Consider the following 26,306-nt stretch of genomic DNA (forward strand, 5'->3'; position numbering starts at 1 on the left):
TTTGTAACATTTGTTGTTTTAAGTTGTCTGTGTTGGTATAGTTCACACACACACACACACACACACACACACACACACACACACATAAATATAACACACTATCCAGCAAAGGAATTCTTGTTAAAATGGGTGTGTGTATAGATATAGAGAGTTAGTACACCAAAGAATAATAACTCTTACACAGTTGTCAGTGGGTGTGTGAAATGTAGGAGCACAGGGGTTGGGTATGGAGGAGCAAAGCACTTCCAGAGCTGGGGGCAAAAGAGTAATGGTGCTGTGCAAGACATCTGCCTCTCTTATTTTTCCTGGAGGACAGAAAATCTTTTGTTATCAACTTGTTCAGTTAAATTACAAGCTCCAGCAAAGCCGATTACATACTATCCAGTGCCTCTTGCTATTCTTAATCATTTGACTATGACTTCAGCCGAAAGGAGGTGCTTTCTCTAGACGTTGCAGAGTTTTCAGCTGAAATAATCTAATTTCACTCTCACTTAAGTAAATCCCTAGTTCAATAGATACTGTTCCAATTGTTCTTGATCAAAGTTCTGATGCCCTGCTCTGGGGAGCAATAAAGCCGCCACCCCCCTTTACAAACAATATCACTCCATAGCCTCATGACAGCAGTATTTCCACATATGCAGGAGTAAGAAAGAGCAGTCAAGAGAGCATGTCTTTTCACTCTCAATAAAAGGTTTCCTCCTGTCTGTCATCCCCCCCCCCCCCGGTAAAAAAGCATCAAAATAACAACTTTGACTCTAAGTGGCTCGTATTAAAGTTGTGTTCTTCACAAGCCCATCTAAACGACAGTTGTTGCCATTAAGGGCTTCAGTTTTTGAAAGCCAAGCTACATAGTATCTATCAAAATATTTGTACTTGTCTGTAAACTGCTGGCTCAACTTTTAAGCTATCATTTCTTGGGTAACTAATCTCTACTATGAAGTAACACCCTAGGATTATAACCATATTTATACACTACTAGATAAATCACAGGATAAAAACATTTAAGGGTTATTTCAGGAGGAACTGGAATGTTCTGTGCTGACCTATTTCTCAAACTGCAATAGCTTTCTTAAGAGTGGATCATGTTTTATTGGGATTAATATTGACTTAAGGTGCCTGAAATGGATAAGTGTCTTCCCAGGTGCATCCTGGGGCTCTTTCAAATATTAGTCAGAGAAATAAGTTCTGCCAGTGGTTTGAGAAAGCACTTCTATTTGCTTAATTCAAATATATGTCTGGATGAGCATGATCAATGTTCATTAAAAAAAAAAAAACTACCAAAGTGACAGGTACACAAAACAGCTCTGGATGTTTACACATTTAAGCTTTCAGAGTTTTAATGAATAAATGGACTGTGTGCTTCCAAACGCAGGAAGGCACCATCTATAACTTTATATATTTGACACTTGATTACTCTTAGAAAGAATCTGGCTTGTGTGTTTGTTTCAAAACTTGCAAGGATGGTACTACTTAAAAACAAGCTGCGGGAAGCATAATCTTTTAAAATTCGCAGAAAAATGAAGTGGTGATATTTTGGTGAAATAAAAGATTTATTATCTTCAATATTGCCACTATCTAATTTAATACAAAGTTTAGTTGAAAATAAAAATTGTCTCCACATGCTCCATAAGCTACTATTTCCTCTACCCACTTCAAATGTACGCAATATTTCTGAGCGATCTCTGCTATAGGGAAACTGATTCCAAGAGACAAAAATGGACTCTTCTTAAAACTTAAATAGAAAAGAGCCCAGGTCATGAAAACCTGCTTGATTTACAATTTAGCAGGATTAATAAAGGATGTAAAAATTTACTCCTGATTTCTCAAGGTTTGACTGGGGACTTGCTCCTGCCAGCCACAACCTAAACTGGAAAAAAAAAAGAAACATGACGGATGGACAGAGGGAAGATTCTCACTCCCCAAAAGCTTGTACAGCGAGCACAAAGGCTTGTAATATTGCAGTCAAGCATAAATTTACAGACCAAGTTTGCAAAGCAACAGAACAAAAAGAACACTTTTTTGTGATGAATGGCTTCCATCTGTGGAGTTCACAGGCAAAAAGAAACTAGATTAATCTAAAGCCTAACAAGATGAATACAGAGTCATCTATATGCTCCAAAAACCGTGACTAAGGAATGTGTAAAGCAAAGCCTTGGACAACTAACACACTTTAGTAACCGCTTGTGGGGGGTGGGGGGTGGGAGGGAACTGTGATTCAATTATGTAAGGTGCACAAGGTTTTTTTAATTTAATTTTCCTGACAAGTGATCCCTTGTATAGCAAATCTTAACCAAGGGACTGATTCAGTTTCCATCTGCATCCCCTATGTGTACTGGTCCACACATGAAAGTTTTCACCTGTCAACCTACCAGCAGCTCTCCCACCAGCAGAGGAATGCACTTGTGGAATTGCTATGGATGTCTTGTGGCATGAATAAGGATTAGGCTTAAAATGTTCACTTTAAAAAAAAAGAAATCCTGGCACATTAATCACTTTTGTGCATGTAAAAAAAACAAACCCTGAAACCTTCTAAAATATTATCTATCCAATAAAGCCCTAGAGCTAAACTTGCAATTGTGGTCATTATACTGTTGGTGCTCCCGTCTATAAGAACAGCTTCACACCAGTTGGATACTTACAGCTGTATGCAATGTTAAGAAAGGTGCTATAAATAAAAGCACTTTCTACCTTTGAGAGCATTCACTTTTGGCATGCTAATTGCATATGTACCATCACCCAGAAGGCTGTAGCACTGGCCCCTGACTTTAGTTGTTTCCCAGTAAGGCAGTAACCACCCAGCGATAGTTAATATTCAAGCTGGTGATTGCAAGGTGTGCTTACTGGCAGAACTTCTAGCTGCAGAGAAGGTCTGAGGATTTTTATTTGACATCACAAGAAGCAGCTACAAACAAGACATAGGCACAAACATCTCCTAGCTTGCATATGTCTCATCTTGCTGCTCTGGATAGGACTGCCACTGCTGCAAGAAAAATGATGGAAACCTATAAAGAATTATAGCCTGAGGTGGGTGCTACATCTGCACAGCTCCTCTGTTTTTTTTTGTTTGTTTGTTTTTCCTGTGCGACATTATCCTTGCCAGACTTGATGCCTTTAGGCAAACAGCTTGCTGCTTTACTACCCCTTTGATGAAACAAAACTGATGAATGGGGTTGGGTGTTTTTGCTCATTTGTTTTTTTGTCCTTATACTCACGTCTGTTCTGGTTTTTAAAACTGCAACATGTTCTTCTTATCTGTAATTAAATAATGCCCTAATTTTTTATAAAGTGTGTTGGGGGAGGCCCTATTCATTTTCTCTCACAAAAATCACTTGGCAAGTCTTCCTTGAGCTCAGAGTTGGCAGAGGAGGAGCTGACTGAGACTAAGGCTATCATACCAGCAGCTGGGTAATTGGACCAGACTCCCATGGCTGGTGGATCAGAGTCCATGGAGCCCAAGGCTGGTCGTCCAAAGAATCACAAATGTGTACTTGCTGTTGGAACTGAGTGCCTGCATTTACCATCCCTCCTACTACCATGCATGGAGATGCAGAAAAGCAAACAAGTGCAATATAATTTTCCAAACACCCCAAGAAAAGTGGCATGCTTTTCTTTAACCTACATGTTGACATCAGACAGATCCTAGCCCCAGGTGAGTGGTTTGCTGTCCGAACCACTCCCATAGCCCCCAATGCAAAGTTCCTCTTTGTCTTCCATCTAGACAGAAGCCTAGGTGAATATCTGAAAAAAGAAAACCTCTTATTTCTGACACACACTAGCTTCCCCCTTCCTGCTTTGCTTCCCTGGAAGTAATATCAATGTGAAATGATAGCCTGATCAAGCTGCACCGAAATAAGAAGGGTTTCTGATCCCGAGGCAACAGCGATCTGGCCTGTTAGTGAGAGGATTAATCTTTCTTTTGCTAGAGCCAGTGTGGTGTAGTGGTTAAGAGCGGTAGTCACGTAATCTGGGAAACCGGGTTCGTGTCTCCGCTCCTCCACATGCAGCTGCTGGGTGACCTTGGGCCAGTCACACTTCTGTGAAGTCTCTCAGCCCCACTCACCTCACAGAGTGTTTGTTGTGGGGGAGGAAGGGAAAGGAGAATGTTAGCCGCTTTGAGACTCCTGAAGGGGAGTGAAAGGCGGGATATCAAATCCAAACTCTTCTTCTTCTTCTATTCAACTCTGATTTAAACCTCAACCCAAGAATTTGCTGGTCACACAAGCTAGAATGTACCAGATATATTTCTGTAGACCTTTTGGTACAAGTGTAAACAGGCAAACTCTGCTGTAATATTCACTATTTTCCTGGGTGGAAAGGGTAGTATTATACAACACGATTAAGACTGTATTTTGAATTTCAAAGCCAAACTCCACTAAAAGGCCAAGTCTCAAGTACTTAAAAGCCATTCTCTAGAAGTCTTCAATGGGTGAAGACAGAGCCACGGATGTAGGAGGCTAGTGTCATGAGTAGAATTGTGTAAGGCACAGTAGATGACACAAGCCTGAAAAAAGGAGCATTAGCAGACCTCCAGAGATGGAGTGTAGAGACTAAGAAATGATGCAAAAAGGAAAAAAGAGGGAGGAAAATAGGTACTAAATGAGCTATCCAAAAGTTAGAAATGAATGAATTTTACAGCAACCTGGATTTTGCTTTCCCCAGGTGTTCCATGAATAAAATGAATTGGTAGCATCATAACACACATGACTTGGAGACACTGATAGATCGATTCACTATTGCTCTCCTTTCGCCATGAAGCTGAAAGCAAATGCCTATAACAGAGTACTGTGTAGTGGAAAGTAAGTCAACAATATTAGATATAGAGAAAGGGGAAATGTTTTGTTCTTTCTTTTTGTCAGTCACACTCACCCCCCACAAATCCCTATTATAGAATTAATATCTTCCAGTTCACATATACCGGTAATTCTAATCACGATTCAGCATGAATGAGGAAATATGAGCATGTTCAGAGTAAAATTGTGGCCATTTTGCTTCTCCCCCTGTTCTGTTGTTGTCATGCTACCTGCCACTAAGACATGGTTTGGCTTAGTATTGCATCTGAGCCAGTGCTGCAGCTCATAGTTTTGTTTGGAGCAAGGCAAGTAATAAACTTGGGTTCACATGAACACTAAGTCAAATCATTGTATGGCAGCAGCAGGACCAAGGGAAAAACAAAGCAGCTGTGGTTTTTCACAAAATCCACTCATATTTACCATATTTGCTCTTAGTAACATCCAAAATTGCATTCTTTTTTCTTGCATATGCTGTGTTTGTGCTTGTTCCTTCAGACAAGAAAGCTAACACTGAACACTATTGTCCCAAATAGAATATAATGACTACCATATTTTTAATGTTATTCTGATACTAAAACATTTCCAAAACTCCACCCAAACATTACGTTTATCATGAAGAAAAGATAAACCTTTTCATTGCCCCTTCCAGAAATGAAAAGGTAAATATTGAGGTGTCTTGTAGTAACATGTAACAACTAAAAGCCCACATTGTGAAAATTCTGTTTTGCTTTCGGTAGAATAATACTGAGTCTTGACGAACAAAGACAATCAATAGCAGTACAAATATGTTTGCTCCCTGGCATGGTCACTCACACTAGGAAAGGTTAGGTATACAAGGCCAGATAAAAGGCTCAACACTCCTGGCACAACATGTTATAAGGTAAAGAACTTTGACAATGTGATGTAAGATTAAATAACAGCTGTGCTATGTCTGGTGAAAAGCCATAGTAGTGCTACTGAAAGATGAAAAAGGAAACATTCGCAGCTGTGTGGTCAAGGAACTGCCCTGCTCTTCTCTCCCAGCCAAGGTATTTGATCATTGCTTTATGCATTCTCCCAGAGAGATTTCCTGTGTTAGGTAGTGCACTCTCTTAGCATCTGATAAAATCAACAATGAATAGAGCTGAAGGTCATCAAAACAGGTCATTTGAATAGGTTGCATTTAGCTTGAAAAGAGGCACACACTGCTCTAGTTATCGACAGACTTGTAGGAGCTAGCACACTATACTTTGCAGAAAGAAATCCAGTCCACAGTTTGTCTTGGGTTGTATCTGAATTGGTTAGGGAGTGGCTTTCGGTCTGAGCCCCGGCCAGAGCAATAAACTACAGCAAGATCCACTCCAGGACATACGGCATGCACTAAAGAGTCAACAGTAGGAATAAGGCTGCTTAGTACAGTATTACTGGATTAATCAACAAGCTCAAGTGGCTCTAGGGAGCCATTGCCCATGTGCCAGTTGGCAAGGTCCCACAGCATTTATGGACAGTCTTGAAAATAGGGGAAGAGGACATTCACTAGGGGGAGAGCTTGTACTGAAGTAAGTAGAGGAAACGGATTGAGGTGAGTTGAATTACACAATTAAATTTTTAAGTAAAACTCAGAGAAGCTATCACTGTATAAATCCATACAAGATACTGCATCACATACATATTTCTTATTCTTCTTTTGAGCCCAATGAAAGAACAGCTGAGGCAACTGACAACTAAATGGAAAAGCTATAGAGCTATAAATGATTATGAGGCCTCTGTATAAATTGAGGCTGGGAATCTGTGGTTTCATCTGAAGAAGATGGCTAAAGGCAGTTAATGAGAAAAACAAAGGCAAGATATACATCCATCTACTTCCCAATTAATCAAAATTTAGTGGACTGTTAATAAGGTAGACTTTGCATAATTTCCTGACCCTTTCATATTTTCCCTCGTTCATAGCAGATTGTAACAGAGAACATAAATATTTATTCTCGTTTGACAAAAACATACAGAAGAGAAGTCTGTTTCAAAGGTCAATGTTACAAATATCACACCTTCATTTTAAGACACTAGGCTACCTTCAAACATTTAATTATAAGTAGACTGTTACATTCAATGATAAAAGCTAGAACTGATTCCAGCTTGTGGTGAAGCATTTACTAATACCATCAATAATATTCAGGAGAAACAGCATCCTGCTATGATCAACAGTGGATCATAGTAAATACTGGAAAATAGCCTCTTCATTGTAAAACCATAAACAGCAGAAAGCACATGAAAGTGTTTTGAACGAGAAATGGATTGAAGATTACCAACAAAGTAGTTAGACTGTGAATAACCTGACAAATGAGTCTCCAGATAAACCTACAATATTAATCAGGCCATTCAGGAAATAAAGGAAAACTCTTCTGTTGCTAACACAGGAGCCAGTAATAAATGCGGATGAGATAGCATTTGCACTGCTTATTGTAAATTAAAATCAATGTTTTTGCAGCAATAAATATAAAACAAAGCAGGTAAGAAAACTTTGGGAATATGACATCCAATACAAATTAGTGTGTAAGCCACGTAAACACACTAAGAGAGAAAAGCGTAAACTGGCATAAAACAAGAAGCTGGCATAAAGCAAGCGGATGTAAATTAAGCTGGCATAAAGTTACAACAGATATACGCAAACCCTGTTTCACAGCAAGGCTACTGCTGCAGCTCTTCCTAAGCGTGGCGGGGGGGGGGGGAGGTCTTTGAAATGGTGTTCTATATCAAGTTGCAAAGTCAAAAGATCAAGTTGAACTGTCTAAGATCCCCTCTCTAGGTCCACCCCACCGCACACCCCTTTAGGGATCTACACTGTCACCTTTGGCTCGGTCAGATGATACCCAGCTAATCTAGAATGAGCATGTTATGCCCGCGTGTTTTGGGTTGTGCCAGGGCTGGAGACTAAATGTCAGCTGAGCCCAGCTGAGCTGGATATCCTTTGCATCTTAATCTGCACATCCTGGTGAATTTCGCCATAGGACTGTCCCCTAAATAGGGTTTTTCTTCAAGTAAATCAGTCCCCCCCCCCCGTAACCCCAAAAAAGTAAATGGTTTCCCCAAGTCTCACAAAAAGGAGAAAAGCTATAAAAATATGTGGTTTTTTAAATAGGGTAAAAATGAAAGGCTCATGGCCAAGATCCTGGCTGCCATGGTCAGCATTTTTCCCTTGTGTTTTTATTTTTAATTAAAAATCAAATAGAAAATATATTGGGTTGCAGAAGATGCGCTGAAATCAATACCCTTGACTAACTTACATTCACTGATACTTCAGTGGATCCATGCTTAATATGACTTAGCTGAATACAACCCATTCTATTTATCTTTCTGTTATACAATTCTGAAACTGAGGGAGTGATAGGTATCCCAGCAAGAATTATTATTATTATTATTATTATTATTATTATTATTATTATTATTATTATCATCATCACTACGACTACTAGTACTCAAGCTTTTTTGCCACAATGGCGCTGTTTTGTTTAATTTTAAAAATATATACCACTTGATTCTAAAAAACAAACAAAGCGTTCTACAATAAATACTCAAATAATCAATAAAAACAATGAAAAACAAATAATTAAAAACATTTAAAAGACAATTTGAATAACAGTAGGCTAAAAAGAAATTAAAACACGTCCATGTTTACATGCCTTGACAGGCTTGCCCAATCCAAAATGTTTTAAGCAAGCACTGATATACTGAAAAAATACGAAACACATACACATGCAGTGGGGAGAAACCCATGCATTGTTTATTTTGGTTGAATACCTACTGACTATCAGAAGGATCCCTGGGTGTCAAGGATGCATAATAGCCCAATCATACACCCACTCTGAATATGATAATGCAATCAAACATACTCCTTTGAACACAGCTCAGCAAAAGGACAAATATTTACCAAAATCAAAAATAAAGCACATCACAGAATACTACACATTTCAAGAAATGGCTATCCAGCTGCATGACAGAATAAATCAGCCTGCAGTTTATAAAGGAAAATTTACTTTTCTATCAATTACAACACAGGCAAAGGAATAAAAAAAGTTGAAGCAAGGGAACCCTTCAAACTTCGAGAGGATTATAGTTCAAAACTGTCTTGAATAATACAAGAAATTGTGTCTAATTTTCTATTTTCAGTGTATGATAAGGGGAGGCTGGATAAGTTTCAAATCACGTAGGACAACTGAAAAGGGGCAGGTGGTTGTTGGGTTTGTTTTGAATTATATTACAAATTTTACAAATCTTTGATGGATAATTATGATTTTGTGTTGTATTCTTCTCACAATGTGAAGTATTTTATTAGTCTGGATTAATTAGGAACCTCTTATGCTCTCTTTATACATTTATTTCCTCACAACAGCAGAGATTTATCACAGCTGTTCCAATTTTATTTGTCTTAGGGCAACATCTGTGTGAGCAACTCTATTCCAAATAATAAAGTAGCAAGAGTTAAGTGGCTAAATATATGCACTGTGGTGCCTCCTTCCAGCTATTATTTAATAAGAATGGGTTGATGTTATCGTAATCTCTCAGTTATTCATAAGCTTGGCTCAGTATAGTAGATGCTTTACGGTGACCTTTAGAGTTCTGCTTCACAATTAAGAGACCAGCCAGTCATTTTTCATTGCAGAGCAGGGCAGCTGTGGAAGCCAGCAGTGAATGGAACGATACAGCACTACTCCTCATTGTCAGCAGGGCCACGTATTACCACAAGCCAGGAGTAGTTGCCATTGGACTGAGAGGGTCTAACTGCAGACAACTTGCCCACAAGCATGTATTTCTGCGTGCCACATCTGCACACACAAATGGTGAGGAGCTAAAATACTTGTAAACTGATAAATCATGGAGCTTATAGAAGCAGGAAACAACTTAAATTTAAACAGCTCTTATGGGCACACAATGGATTCAAGTGCATTTCTTCGTTAGTGGAAAGGAGGGAAATCAGAGAGATAGGTGGGATTACAGTACATCAGCCATTATGAAAATATTTCCGTGTGACTGAGCCCAAGGAGGACTTTTTTGCTGCAGTATTGTGTCCAGTAGCTTAGGAAGCAGCACATACAAGGTGAGCAGTAACCTGAAATTTGGTAGGTCACTGTGGTTCTCTCTAGATCCAACACTGTTGGGTTGAAAAGGGGCAAAGTATGATGGCATAAATGAAGGATATGCAAAGTCCAGACTTCTTTTTTAAATAAGAACCCCAGGTTGTACCAACCAAAGTCAGATGCTTAAGACATACAGGTAGAATTAAACAGCAGGGTGCCTCTAACACATTCTGAGTTTAGGAATTTGTTTTTTGTGCAAAAACTGAACCAAAGTAAACAGCCCTTTCACGTAAAATTTAGGTGGGAAAAGAAGTTCTGGTAATATTGAATTTTAGGGCAGTTATTGTATGACTAAAAATCATTGGACTTGATGGCAGCTCAACATGCTGTACATGATTAATTTGTAGCAGTTGTTCAATTTTATGGAGCTAAAGTGCCATAGAATGTCACACGGATCTTCTTTTCCATGTTCAGGGGTCCACAATCAGAGGATTTTCGAGTATGTCCACGAAAACTTCACTGTCATTGCTGGCCCACCTTGTGCACTGAACAAAGTGGGGACCGGAACAAAGGCATTTTGGAGTTGTATCAGTGACACGTTGGGGGACATTTTGTATCCACCATATCTAAACTGCTCTCATCCCTCAGACATGCCCACAGAATTGGGAGAGGGGATATGCTAACCCTAGAGAACCCCACTTCTCCCCCTGGTGTCAATGGAAGAGAAAATCTTAAAAGAGAAAGGAAAAAGGAAAAGTGTTACCTTCTAACTAGGGTCGGCTACTGTAGGCCTAACAGGTGTAGTTGCTATTCCATCTCTGTAATAGATATAATAATAGGTACCACATGGATTCAATGAAACCCATCGTCTACTTGGACAATAATATTTTGTCAATGGTGTGGCAGATACCGACAATTGGGAAAATAAGCAGAATCTCTGTCAGCAGTCCCTGAACAAGAGATGTTTTAGTCAGACAATAAGGACTTTACTTTAGGGCAGCACATTGAGTGATTGACAGATGAGTGTGTTAAAGGATGTAATGGATTGGTTATTACAGGGCAGGTTGTAGAAACAGGTCTTATGCAAGTGTGTACTTGAGACGCAAGGTGAAGTCCTTGGTGATTATTGGCTTGCTGGCGGAAAAGCAGCAAAAGCAGGTTCATGAGTTTAAGATTTCCATCTCATGCCCCCTCTAGAGTCCTGCAGACCCTCTGAGCTCAAATGATCAGAAACTTAAATCCTAGATCTCATAAAAATTGTTCTGACAAAAGAAAGGGAGAATCGAGTATATTTCTTACATTTCCAGTCCAGTGGCTTTGATTCTCAAAGTTCATATGGATATTAGCATTCCTAGGCTGATAAAATGGTTTTAGGTTTAAACAACAAGATATTATGAGCTAACTCTCCTCTGTTTACCTTAGATTCTGACCCCTAAATAATTATTTAATATGTTATTCAACCTAAGTGAATAACATTGGCAGTGATCACATTTTTCCACATAAAGGAATACAAATTTACCCTTATATAATCTAATGTAGGCAAGGAAATACTTGATCAACCCATCTGTTAAAAATCAGCTACCAAAGGATTTTATTTTATTTTAAAATCACGTTAAACCTCTTGTATGCTATTTAACTTTTCCCAGTAAGTCACTTTCTTAGACATTGTGCCCTACCACCATGTTGTACGTATATTGTAATTTTAATTGCTGCAAGTAAATACCGTTGGGAGAACTTTGATTTTATTCTGATCTGTAATCTTGTTGCTTTCAAACATTTCCAAGCAGTTTGTTAAGGTGAGCAAAGAATGTAATGTTCCCTGCTGTATACACAGGTGGCATTATGTTCCAAACACACCTCGACCAATGAGGACGAGTGACGGGATTTTTAGTTCTTTATTGGCAAAGCACTGCTAACATGCAAGTGAGATAAGATGACACATCCTGCTAACTAGCTGTCTGGGCAATCTCTGGTTGCAGACCTGTGCACTGACCCGGACAATTACAGCAACAGCATACCCCCCTTTCTTAAACCCCCTTGTCTGACGCTCAATGGCAGCTCTAACTGTTCCTGTAGCTTCAAGCCCCTCTTTGAGCTTGGAGACAATAGAGGAGGGGACCTGGGGATTCCAAAGATACAACTCTCTCTAGGAACACCACGGGCTCTCCAGACTCCTTCTCCTTTGTCTCTGGCTGCCTGGTCTGCTCCTCCCAATTCCCTTCTTCCACCACCACGGGCAGCTACCTCAGGGGGAGTATAGAACTCCACAAATCACTGGCCCCTTCACCCTGGATCATCCTCCTTCCCACCTGCCTCCTCTGCCCACACATCCCCCCACTCCTCGGGTTCCTGTTTATCTCTGACATATGATCACTTCTTTGTTGTTGTTTAGTCATTTAGTCATGTCCGACTCTTTGTGACCCCATGGACCAGAGCACGTCAGGCACTCCTGTCTTCCACTGCCTCCCGCAGTTTGGATAAACTCATGATGGTAGCTTCGAGAACCACTGTACAACCGTCGTCCCCTTCTCCTTGTGCCCTCCATCTTTCCCAACATCAGGGGCTTTTCCAGGGAGTCTTCTCTTCTCATGAGGTGGCCAAAGTATTGGAGCCTCAGCTTCACAATCTGTCCTTCCAGCGAGCACTCAGGGCTGATTTCCTTCAGAATGGATAGGTTTGATCTTCTTGCAGTCCATGGGACTCTCAAGAGTCTCCTCCAGCACCATAATTCAAAAGCATCAATTCTTCGGCGATCAGCCTTCTTTATGGTCCAGCTCTCACTTCCATACATCACTACTGGGAAAACCATAGCTTTAACTATACGGACCTTTGTTGGCAAGGTGATGTCTCTGCTTTTTAAGCTGCTGTCTAGGTTTCTTACAGAGGCAAAAAGTATCAATTGTCTGCAACTGACTATTATTATTATTATCATTATTATTATTAGTGTTAAAAATCTTACACAACTGCCCACTCAGTTTGCAGCACCTAATTGTACATTCTCCTAAACTGTGCAGAGAGCTTCCATGAGCAGAGAAGTCTCCAGACTTCCACACTCAATAAACCCAATAAAGGTGATGCACTTTGGGGCAAGGCTAACCTGGCCACTTCCCCCTCACATTTGTTTACATACAATTACAGCAAATGTCCAAACACAATCTATGCATTCTTTGTAAGCACTTGCCATAATGAAATATTTATATAGTTAACTAATTTAGCAATGTAAAGTGCAGTTCTTAGAATTCTACCTTCAGACTCTCTCCAACACCCTTGCACCCAGCTGCCTCCCCTAGGTTCCCCAACCCATCTGTAAAGTCATGTGAATTAAGGCAATGGCAGCCAGTAGTTCTGACCCCTTGCCTAACACAGCTTCACTGTGACATATTATTGCCAAGAAGCAAATGGCTAATCTCAGCCGGAATGCTCTGAACATACTGGCTCCTACATTATCTACAGAGAATTCCCAACACAGATTTGCACTTTTCTAAGCATATGCTAAAATGGACCAGAAGGCCAGATATATGTGCGCTGAAATACCACTTTTGCAATCTTTATTAAATACTGTAAAGCCATAAAGCATTTTTAAACAGCAATTTTTTCCAAAGCATTTCCATTAGCAAGGAACATGGTTTTCTCCCCGCAAATGAGAATTAGAAATGATAAACCCAACAACTACTTCTATTTTGTAAAGCTAAATTTTCCTAATATTTAATTTATAAATAAATTCCCAGATGGATTAATAATAAATGTTTGAAGGCGGCAGACAGGAATACAAGGAAGTATAATGTTTGCTGGTTACTAGGAGGCCTCATTAAAAAGGCATCAAGTGAAAGAAAAATAAAAACAACCCTGTGAACTTTTGTAATTGGTCTCAAGGGAAATGTAACTTTAAGGACATCAATGTAGTCTCAGCTTGATCAAACATCCCAAAACTGAAAAGCAACATTCTATAGCATTTCAGTGTCACTTCTTGCTATGTCAGTTATTTTTAGGTTTTTTTATTTCCCAGTGTGAGCCCCTGCACAGCTATAAACCAGTTTCTAAACAAGAAGCATACAATTAGGATTTTGCTTTGAAATAAAGCAGAGGTAGGCTAACTTCAGACTTGCAGAATCTGTTTTGCTTGTTACTAGTACCCTGAGATGTGCCTACTAGAATCAATGCTAATTATTAAAGAATTCTGAGCACAGAAACTTATTTTGAGTTCCAGAACTTAATTTGCACTTCACACAAAAAACCTACTCCAGTTTTCTTTCTTCTAGCATGGAAAGTTGTTTTATTACTGCCACAGTTTATCAATTGGAAACCAAAAATTATTGCTGATCAGTTTCCAAATCCCCCTGAAACCTACCAGTAAAACTCGATTGACCTTCTCCCCATCCCTAAAGCAAAGAACATTAGGTTCCTTTTCTTTTAATTACTTAGTTATCTAACAATGTTATCAGAGGCCATATTTGAATTCAACAAGCTTTTGACAAAGACAAATGATTAATTAGGGTAAGTGTAAATTAAAACAAATGTTTTATCAAAACTTCCTTTGCAATCTATTGTTTCAGCACTTATGTAGAGCTATGCGAGTATGCAGCTTATGGTTGTTAAAACAGAACTACATATACCACTCTGGCAAAATATGGGTTATAGCGAACAAAGCAATCGTGTTCACGCAAGGAATTCCACTTCTGCAACATCACCTCCTCTTCCTCTTCTCCCACTCAGAGCATAACTGAGATGCACATTGGGTACATGGAGAAAGGAAGGGGAGAAGTTCCCACAGCACAAGTGGAAGTGATTGAAACAACTCTGTTGGATATAACCCTATATGTATATCCAAGCTACAATGCCCAATGTTTTGACATCAAGTAGAATGGAGCAGGTACTTTACTTCACTCCAAGAAGTGCCATCAATTATTTCAGGAGTGGTTTCCAAGAGTGAATCTATTAAACATCATCTTTTGCTTCTTTTATATGAAGCTGCTGCCAGACTGAATGGAGTGATTATTCCCCACCCACCCTGCAATACACTAATTGTACTATGGTTATCAACAAGTAAAGTGCTTTCAGGAAAATGCGTAGTCATTTGTGAGAATGTGCAGCTACTATGAGTGCTGGATCCTTCCTCCCTGGGAGCTTTACAAAGCTGCTATAGCCAGTTACAATACTCCTTGGCCAGGAATAGTGTAGCACTGGTGGCAGCTGTAGGGGCTATAGGGAAGGCACCTCCCAGGGACTGGGTACAACTCAGCTGCCAGTACTGGACATGACCATGTCAGCAGAGCAGAATACTTTGTGGCTTAATCAACTTTTAACAATTAAGGCTGCAATCCTTTACTCACAGAGCTAGAAGTAAGACCCATTGAACTAAGTGATGCTTATTTCTCAAAAGACATGTATAGGACCATACTATAATTTATATAGCAGTTGGGAATAACTGGACATGGAACAACTTTTTAATACTCTCTCCAATGACGGTTAACCAGTCAGAAAAATTGACAGCTGCCCAAATGTCTTTTGCTTCCTTGGGTTGCTCCCTGCTTGCCTGTTATTAAATGTAAACACAGATGCCACTCGCTAGCCCCCCATCAAATATAGCCTTCCACTTCATACTGAACAGACTGCGAAATTCATACTTAAATCCAGCAAGTCCCAAGGGCTCTTTTCAGATACTTCCTGTCTTCCCAGAAGACTCGTGAAACTTGATTAAGCTAAAAACTGCATTTCATTTTCCGGTTTTATTTAGCATTTAAATGTAGAAAGTTACAGCTGGAAAATAACCATTCATTTTCCTATGCACTTCTACTCTAGCAGTGAACATTTACATAACATCCTCAGATGCTTTAAGTCTATATTTCTCCCATGTTTTGGGCAAAAAAAGGCTGTTATACTTACCGTGAAAAGTATTTCTGGATTCCGTAAAAGCTGCAGCCAGATTGGGTTTAGGTTCAGCGCCACCTGGCAGTCAATAGGCAACATTTCAAGCTTGCAAAAATAAATAAATAATTCAAACAGGAAGCTGCCATCTTGGCTCCTCCCCGCTTCTTCCTCCCTCAGTTTTTAGATAACAAGCCAGAAAGCGAGGAGATTTGGTATTAGTATAGTATGGGAGGTGCCTTTCAACAGAAAAATGTTGCCTAAAAGATTCACAGGCTCCCTGGTAAGGAAGATAGAAAAGTATGATTGAGGAACTATCAGAAAAGGCATACAAGAGTAGAGGTACCACAGAATAAAGAGCTGCTGATGGCCTGGGTGGGCTCTGGTGGCAGCTTTTATCGGATCTAGAAATACCTTTCATGGAAAGTATAACGGCCTTTTCTGGAGACTCAGTAAAAGCTGCAGCCAGATTAGGATGTACAAAAGCCTACTGACCATGAAGGGTGAGACAAATAGGAAGTTGTTGCTTAGGTGGTTGGAAGGACATACTGTAAGCCTCCAGTGATGTGAAAGTGTGTGGCAAGCATATGAGTGCTCTGCCAATCTCTTCTGGAGGGGCATTAAGGGAGAAGGCCGCAGGGGTGGCCATGGGCCCGGTCGATTGAGTCTTGATTCCAGTAGGTAGAGGGAAACATAAAGCAACAAGATGGATCCTTTTAGCCATCTAGCTTGGGTAGATGATTCTTTTCTCCATCAAGGGAGGAAGAAAGTAGGTAGAGGCTGGTCCGACATATGGATGGTGTACAATGGATGTAGACCTCCCGTGTTCACCAAGCATCAAGGGATTGTCATGTCTACTGATGGATGCACCCTTAGCCTTTTTTTTCTGCTGAAGACTGTCAGCTGAAGATATTTTGCCCCATGACACAAATAGCAGCTTGAGGACAGGGCTCATTTCATTCAAGGACGCTGCAAGTGTAAAGAGCTGTCTCCCTTTCTTCCACCTTAATACCAGTTGGCCACCCGCATGGCTGCTCTCTTTTTTGGTAACATTATGGAAAACTTGTTAGGAAAAATTCCGTATCTTGTCATACCCACTTTTCCTAGGAACTGCCATCTCTCATTTTAAGAGATAGATCTTGTGTGACCTTTGAATTAATACTGACAGAATATCCATCTAGACAGAAGCGTCTCCTATTTTGTTCAGCTGGATATATAAATGTAGCTGCCATACAAGCTTCTGTTATTGTTTTTTGTCTTTCTAAGACTGCAACTGGTTTTAGAAAGCCACATATACTCAGCCTGACTGACTCTTGGAACTCAAGACTTGGGTGCCTGTTTTTATACCCGTTCATGCTTGACTGGGATCCTTGCCCAGGCGAATCCTGCCATAGCTGTGGAACAACTATTCTTCCAGCCTTCTTTTGGATTACCTTTGACTTAAGAGCCACAGTTTCCCCACCTCTTTGACATGGTTTTGGGCTCTCTCTTTCCCTTTCCAGCTTCCACCACCCCATTCCCTTCTTTCCTCCCAAATGCTCCAAGTACCACCACACAGCTGTTCTTGCAGTGATTGCAGGGTTTGCTTCTCTTTGCTCTCCCTCATCTGTTTCAAACACCCCTTCTTTCTGAGACAAGCCTTCAGTAATTTGTATGGAAAGTTGCATTTTATTTTTATTCCTCAATAAAGCTGTAAAAAAAAAGCTCTCATTTCTCACTGTATCCCAGACACAAGGACACTCATAGAGGTAGCTCTGCTCATAGACTGTACAGCTCTCAATAGCTACTACTTGAGATGCTTGTGTACTATTTCCAGAATCAGAGGCTGTATGACTCTTCACACCACCTTCCCTGGAGATCACGAGCAGGAAAGCACTACTGCACTCATGTCCTGCTTGTGAGCTTTCTATAGACATCTGGTTGGTCACTGTGAAGAATAAAAGAATAGTGCTGGACTGATCCAGTAGGGCACTTCTTATGCTCTTCGCTAGTTTTCATTGCAAGTGCTGATCTAAGATAAACGCAAGCAAGATTTTTCAGCTTCTCAGCCTTTCAGACTGAGAAGAATTGCTTGCTATTTCATAAGGTCAAATAAATCACTTCTTACAAAAATTATTGCAAGTGCTCACGAAATTGGATTCAGATCAGCCTTATTTAGGCAGAAACATAGGAATAAATTAGTTTCCCCTCTGAAGTTAATGTTATTGAACCATTGTTACTAGCAACCTCATCACCTATCTCTATTTCCATTCCCAGGAAAATTGTACACAGTGGGAAAACACTTTCTCATAAAGGCCAAACTAGATATTACATGGAGGAAAGGAGAGAGGGAGAAAGCGAAAATGCCTAAATATTTATTTAATAAAAGTGTCTGGAGTATTCTATCTTGAAAACACGATGTCCTCAAAACCTGAATGCTCCACAGAGCAAATTAAAGAGGAACATGTGGCTTTTTGCTTACTGTGTGTGGGGCAGTGCAAGTGCCATTAGCTTTTCAAAACTCTGCAACTAAACCGGTGATAAGAGTTCAGATGGAGAAAACACTGCAGAAAGTTGACAAGTTGCTCTTCCACTTTACTGTGGTTGCCACACGTGTCAGTCTCTTTTAGCAACATGCCTTGAAATAAAATGCTGTCAAGGTGCAGGTGTGGTTACAACCAGCTGACATGTCAAAGACCTCATTTCCAGCTGCTTCACTCTTATTAGATTACAGTCAAGCAGATGTTCATTACTCCGACAGAAGCTCTAACACTTTATAGAGTCATAGCTTCGTTTCTCTCCAAAGGGATGGTAGGAAAGAGGTGAAAAGCCTACCACCATTTTATATCCTTAAAAAAAGAAGCTTTCTTAGGATTAAAATTTTAACTCTCCTGGTATTTCCGAGGCACTGCTCGTGACTGGTTTTCTGTTAAGCTAAACAAAACTGTCAAGCATTATGCACTATATCTGCTTAGGCATGATGAAGGAACAATATAAGAAATCTCTACTGTGCCAAAATATCTTAAAATATTTTACCGAAAGTAATGTTAATCAATAATTGAAATATAAACCCTGTAGTTGTCAAAAGACCACTCAGTGTTATTATGCACCTAAAAAATACACCTACATCTTAGGCAATATGCAGATCTGCACATATTGCTTGCAGACAATTTTATCAAATGTATGTCTACATTTTCCTCGTGAATGTAATCACTATATAATTTATTACAATTTGCAGTTTTATAATACAAATTTGAGATATTTCTGTCTGTGATTAGAAAAAGAGAAGGCAATAAAATGAGATTTTAGCTAATTATCCCCACTGTAAGCTTGTTAATTTTGGTTTGCATGTGTCGAGTATATTGGACGCCTCATAACTTTTAACAGTTCTTATTGCAAACCTTACCTTACGCACCACCTTTCTGAGAACTATGATATGCTTTTATCAGCAGGTACTGCAATCCTAGATCACAAATATTCCCTCTGCATAACCACATAAATTGTCTCTCTGCTTCCTTGTCTTGAAATGGCTTGAGACAGTGCTGGCTTATGCTGGTAATGACATGCAAATTACATTACTCATTAACAGCCTGGAGGCCCAAATCTGTAAATTTGAAAGCCACCAAGTGAGCAGCCCAACATAATGAAAGGCATTGAGCAACTCCATGACCCCAATGCAGAGATCCTCCTGCATATGCATGAGGGTGCTCATGTACATACTGTTTTACCAAAGGATCACCTCTGCTGAATACATGGTCAGCACTGCTCACCTGTTGAAACAGAAGGAAAAAGTAGGCAACCCATCCATCTCCCGGGGGAAGGTGCACTTGATATCCATTTTGTGAAGCACACACACCAAGAATACTGTACAAAGAGTTTCCTCACCTCTTTCCTTATAGCATCATGTATCATACACAGGCTCTGCATCTGGAAAGTTAATATCCATGTTCAAGCTCCACATTTAGTTCTCCCATGCCGGGTGGATAATGTGCCTACTTCTTAGGTTGCAAGGATGTTGGAGATAAGATTAATTAGTTAGTTTAATGGTGCTTACCCCAAGGGAAATGGACACTGGAATGCAACCTTCAAGTTTCATCACTTTGGTGGCTATAACCCATGGGTAGGCAAACTAAGGCCCGGGGGGTGGATCCAGCCTTCTAAATCAAGCCCGTGGGCGATCTGGGAATCAGCGTGTTTTTATATGAGTAGAATGTGTCCTTTTATTTAAAGTGCATCTCTGGGTTATTTGTGGGGCATAGGAATTCGTTCATTCCCCCTCCCCCCCCCAAAATAGTCCGGCCCTTCACAAGATCTGAGGGACAGTGGACCGGCTCCCTGCTGAAAAAGTTTGCTGACCCCTGTTAACCTGTAGCCTTCCAGATGTTGCTGATCTGCAACTCTCATCTTCCCTGATCGTTAGCCAAACTGGCTGGGGCTGATGGGTTGTAGTTTAGCAACTTCAAAAAGGTCTAGCTTCAAGATGGTTGGAGTTGCTAAGAAGTCTATTTTTAAAGACTGATTACAGCAGGTTACTTACCTATAACACTCTGACACTGTGCTATAATGTTGTTGCTGTTATTTATTGCATTTGTTGTTGTTGTTTAACAAAACAAAAAACCTGAAAGCAACTTACAAAATATTTTAACATGCAAAACTGAAGTTAAAGAAACTTTAAAACATGTCTGTAATGTGACCCAAAGTGAGTAGTGTCATCAGTATGCTACAAACTGCTTGTTGACAATCCACCAAGACAATATGCAAAACTGTTTTTCTTTCGTGTCTTCTCCATGACTGTCTCAAGCACGAAAGACATTTTGAAACAAGCAACTCAGTAACCACAGAAACGTTTATTTCAGCACAGAACATGATGCATTATAATATTTATATTCTGTCAAAAGTGACAGAAACTAATAAGAACAAATGTTCTTGGCTCGCTCAGTTTTAAATGTATTTTGTAAAACATTTCAAGGACTTTCATTCTGACTTTTTGAAGAATTTGACAGCATTTGTGACTAGCTATCTAAGACCCAAAGAAAAAGTAGTAAATCCCCCACTCCCGATCTTGGTTATTCCACCCCACTTCACTGAAAAGCTGAAGAGGAGATGGGATACTTTAAGTGAACTAGTTTATATTTAAGAATAATCATAGAATCTTAGAATTGTAGAGTTGGAAGGGACCCCAAGGGTAATTTAATCCAACCTCCTGCAATGTAGGAATCACAGATAAACAATCCCTGACAGATTTCCATCCAAATTCTGTTTAAAAACCTCCAATGAAGGGGAGTCCACTGGCTTCTGAGATAGTCTGTAATACTGTCAAACAGCTCTTATCATCAGAACATTTCTTGTCATTTGAATTGGGTCCTACCCTCTAGAGCAACAAGGAACAATATTGCTCTATCTTCCATATGACAGCCCTTCAGAAATGTTGAATTCCTTCCAAAGTTTTTAAGTCTAAATAATACAAACTTTCTTAAATTTACTATGATATCCCCTTATTTTCTATTTTCCAAACTGAAAAAGAAAGAAAATCTGCTAAAGGGTATAATTATATTTGCCAAGTTATACCTAATGTCTGAGATCTCCTGCTCTGTTCTTCTTGCACATTTGGCCTTACTATCACCCTCCCTTTCAGAAGCTTTCTGCCCTAAGAATCAGGGTTGCTACAGAGTTACACACACATACCATAAGTAAAAGGGGCTGCCATAAGGAAATATTGCATCCTATTTATGAATTGACGTTGCTGCTTTTTTGCATGCACACAGTCAAATTTGGATTCCAGTCAATACATTTTATGCTCTCAATGTAGTAAAATTACTTTAGGTTGCTAAGGAAGTAAGTTCATTCTCATATATTTTAATTTTCTCAAAATGTCTATTTTTCAAATATATATCTGTAAAAATATCATCCTAAAAGTTTCAATGTTTTCTAGAAATGCTACATCTTTTACTTGTTAATCAAGGCGGATGGAAATATTGTTTATGCATTTTTGCAACAGCATTATCGCACAGAAGAGTCTCCTGAGGGTTAAACAAAATATAAACAAAAAATACCTGCATAATTATATATATATATATATATATATATATATATATATATATATATATATGCTTTCGTAGATTTTCACGGGTACAGGAATGCAGGTTTTGGTGTCTTCGGGTGTCTTCCCGTGTAAGAGTTGGGGTGTCTAGGCGACGTTTCGACGAGGTCTCACTCGTCATCTTCAGGCTGGTGCTTTCGGCTTCTTGTTACTGGAACAGTAACTCTGTTACTGGGCTCTGTTCCAGTAACAAGAAGCCGAAAGCACCAGCCTGAAGATGACGAGTGAGACCTCGTCGAAACGTCGCCTAGACACCCCAACTCTTACACGGGAAGACACCCGAAGACACCAAAACCTGCATTCCTGTACCCGTGAAAATCTACGAAAGCATATATATATATATATATATATATATATATATATATATATATATATATATCCCCCACCCATCTGGCTGGGTTTCCCCAGCTACTCTGGGCGGGTTTCAACAAAATATTAAAATACAATGGTCTGTTAAACATTAAAAGCTTCCCTAAACAGGGCTGCCTTCCGATGTCTTCCAAAAGTCTGGTAGTTGTTTTTCTCTTTGACACCTGGTGGAAGGGCATTCCACAGTGCAGGTGCCACTACCGAGAAGGCCCTCTGCCTGGTTCCCTGTAACTTGGCTTCTCACAGTGAGGGAACTGCCAGAAGGCCCTCAGCGCTGGACCTCAGTGTCTGGGCAGAACGATGGGCGTGGAGACACTCCTTCAGGTATACTGGACGGAGGCCGTTTGGGGTTTTAAAAACTTTGAATTGAGCTCGGAAACGTACTTTCCGAGTACATGCATCACCCAGTCCTGTGTAGATGCAAGGATCCTTCCTAGACTGCATTTCTGTGTTCACTACATTCCTATAAATTTTGAGCAACATAAGATGATCCAAATGCTTAGGGATTTAGACTAATTTAAAACTGCTGTCAAGTGATATAGGAGGAGGAAAATGAATTTGTGTCTGTGCATATCTAGATCTTTTAACCACAATATTTAGAGATATGCTGCGTTGGGTTGTGGTTCATTTTATTTTTCCCTTGTTGCAGTGGTTGAGGAGGAGGAGTTCCTAACTAAAGCATTTTCTAATTCATTCTGTCAAATTAAATTATGAAACACACCCACCCTAGAAATGACTCAACATTATTAGCAAAACACCCACATCTAATGATTATCTTCAGAAGAAATACAACAGAGGTACCAGTATCATGTTGGTCCTTTCTTTACCATAAACATATGGTAAGTTCACAATGAAAGCCTTGTTTCTTATCCTGATTGAAAGGGACTTCTGGTTTTGTTTTGTTTTGTTTTTATTCAGGATGCCAGGATTGCCAATTACTTTATCAAAATGCTAAAAATGATTCTAAGAACCTCACATTTTCTTCAAGCATAAAAGGACATTTATGCCTGCATACATATAAAGATTGACAACGAACTGCGGTGTGCTCAAAGGCTCAAAAAACAGAAAGAAAAATGAAAAAATATTTGAAACAGTAATTCTTTTCAGCTCATGGCATGATAGGGGACAAATTCGATGTTTGCTTTAATATTTTAGGCTGACAATCCCGTGCAATTATTTCCATATTATAGATGAGCAATGTATTAAAGAGAACAGAATTAATTTCTTTTCAAAACAGTGTCATATTTAAGACACATAGGTTAGAAAAGGGAACATGGAAGCAGTCTTGCATACACTTATTTGGAAACTTGACCCATGGAATGCAACGGGGCTTCTGAATAGACATCTATTAGATTGCACTCTAAATTGCACTAATGCCAAGAATAACTTGAGATTCAGAATACATGAAAGCAAGCAGAGACTAGAAGATGGAGAACAGACTGATTAGTCAGGTTCACAGCTTATTTCCCAAATTAAATAAATTGATACAAAACCTAAGCATGAACTAATATGCCTCAATCTTTAAAATTCATGAAAACCGCAACTTTCAAGTGATGGTTTGTTTCTGCCTTTTGTTGTTAATTAGAGATGCTAATGTGTACATTTTTGAACAAATGAGATTGATGGAGGTCCACTATGGAAACTCAAGGAGCAAAGTGAAAAACGGGATTATCCTATGTACATTTCTGGCCAAAGACATCCATGAACTGAAAAAATGGTATTCCTTGATGTCTGTGGACAACAAGATATGCACATAAAGTGATGTTTATGTTATGATTATGTTATGTTATGTTATGTTATGTTATGTTATGTTATGTTATGTTATGTTATGTTATGTTATGTTATGTTATGTTATGTTATGATTCAAATCAGAGGGACTTATGAGCACTTAATATTGGATGTGCTACTTCCTAAGTGTTTCACTTACTTCTGGAAATATTTGTTTTATCAAATAGGAAACAAGTTTGTAAGGTATGTTCTTCCACAAAAGTAGACCCCATTGATTAAACTGAAAGTTGTGTTATTAATATAAACCTATCTAATTCAAAACACAGTGCCATATATCCATACCATACTGGATAATTGGTGCACAATATCAGATATTTGCTTTCCATGAAATGGTAGTTGTAATTCTGTCATTCTGTGTATGATAATATAGATTCTATAATAATGTAAATTGTTCCAAGATTCCTTGCTAGCTTATTTCCTTTTATGTATAATTTATGAGATAGTCAAATATGTTTTCGGATTTTATTTTGCAGTGATGTTTTTAAAATATTGTTGTAATGTGTTACTGATAAACAAATAGGCTTGTTTACTTTCAATACGATCCTATAAATGTGTAAGTCCCACTGTAAACAAGGAGCTTACTTCCAGGAAAGGGGGTACAGGATTTTAGCCATTCTTGTTTGCCAATTCATATGAGAAAGGGATAGACCATGCAAAAAAAGGGATGTCAGAAAACAGCTATGTACAATACAATACTACTTTCTTTTGGAGCACTGCACAAGAAAATATAACAAGATCTCACAGCACAATCCTATACATGCCTCCTCGGAAGCAAGCTCCACTAAGTTCAATGAGACTTCATTTGAGTTAAATGCATATAGGATTGCAGCCTCAGACACCTATAACCCCCAGGCTATTTATACAAAACCATTTGAAAAGTTAAGCTGGCTTGTGAGCAAACTCAAGTTAAATTCCAACAAAAAGCATCCCATGACAAAATGGATTGATAGACTGGTGACATATCTGCACAATTTCTTTGTGCATTACCTGCATAAATGCTCTGGAATTTACATCTGAAAAGTTAAATAATTATCCCACATTTGATAGTTAGGACAAAAACCCAAGCAAATTTATCAGTGATAAAAATATTTACTTACATTTATGTTTGACTGGTTGAAATATTCTTGCACTTCAGCATAACTGGACTTCATATTGACTATTTATTTTCTTTTCCTCGAAAGTGAGGCAAAGCATTTTCACCTCTTTGCTTTGGAAGCCATTCCTATGCAAGCTCACTCATTTCTTGATGCTAACCTTCTCCCCAAATCGACAAACTTTCTCCTTTTAAATCCCTGATGAAATCCATGCAAATTTCTCCTTTTTTACAGAATTTTGCAGATGGTGGGGGGATTACTTCCTTACTTTGTGTTACATTTCGGAAAGTTTAGCGAACGAATATCCTATTCCTTTCCAGCAGGCCACAAAGTGCTAAATGGTAAGAATTGCATTACTGCTGCTTCTTAGATTATGACTGATAAGGTGAACCTTTTACATTTATATTGAGTTCCGAAGAGCTGATGCTATACTGGTCAAATAGTTAATAATTCATGGCACCAAATTGCAACCCAGAAGGATGCAGCCTCTTTTACTAGTTCTTTCATATTCCACTGATTTATATGTGACAATGTGGAAGAACTGTAACAAAGTGGGAGACGGGGGGAAAGGTTAGCTTTAAGATTTAGATTTTAAGTTTAAACAACTTTTTAGCTAAGTACTGTTAAGATGAATTCAAATGCTGCCTCTCTGCTGGTGAAAGACTTTGATCAGCAATACAGAGATCAAGGCAATATCCTGAAATTCAACCCACCCCACCCACTCGCTCACAGCTCCATCCCCCACCCCGCTCCACAGGTTTGGGGTACCATTCAGAATAAGTGTGAAAGGTGGTGCAGGGAGGGGAGGTGGGAGTGCTGAAGATCACCACAAATCTCTTGTTCCACTGATGGAAAGCTCTGATGGGTCAAAGAGCTTCTAATCAATAGAGGGGCACCAACTGAATACAACTCCATGACTGTTATATATGAAATGACACTTTGTGGCAATCAACATTTGAAACATTAAAGGGTAAGTTAAGTACAGTCACAAACGACTCTGGGGTTGCGGTGCTCATCTTGCATTACAGACCGAGGGAGCCGGCATTTGTCCACTCCACAGACAGGTTTTCCAGGTCATGTGGGCATGACGAAGCCGCTTCTGGCGAAACCAGAGCAGCACACGGAAATGCCGTTTATCTTTCCGCCACAGTGGTACCTATTTATCTACTTGCACTGCGTGCTTTTGAACTGCTAGATTGGCAGGAGCTGGGACCGAACAACAGGAGCTCACCCCGTCGCGGGCATTCGAACCACTGACCTTTCAATCAGC

The 26,306-nt window shown here is 39.4% G+C and overlaps 1 protein-coding gene across 8 annotated transcripts in view; it reads right to left on the minus strand.

The window, feature by feature from the left end:
* LOC310701096 (contactin-4) overlaps positions 1 to 26,306 on the minus strand; it is a 497,831-nt gene that overhangs the window by 340,844 nt on the left and 130,681 nt on the right. The window lies entirely within an intron of this gene.

The sequence above is a fragment of the Podarcis liolepis genome (genome assembly GCF_965112155.1).
Source record: "Podarcis liolepis genome assembly, chromosome: 2".
Taxonomy (NCBI): Eukaryota; Metazoa; Chordata; class Lepidosauria; order Squamata; family Lacertidae; genus Podarcis; species Podarcis liolepis.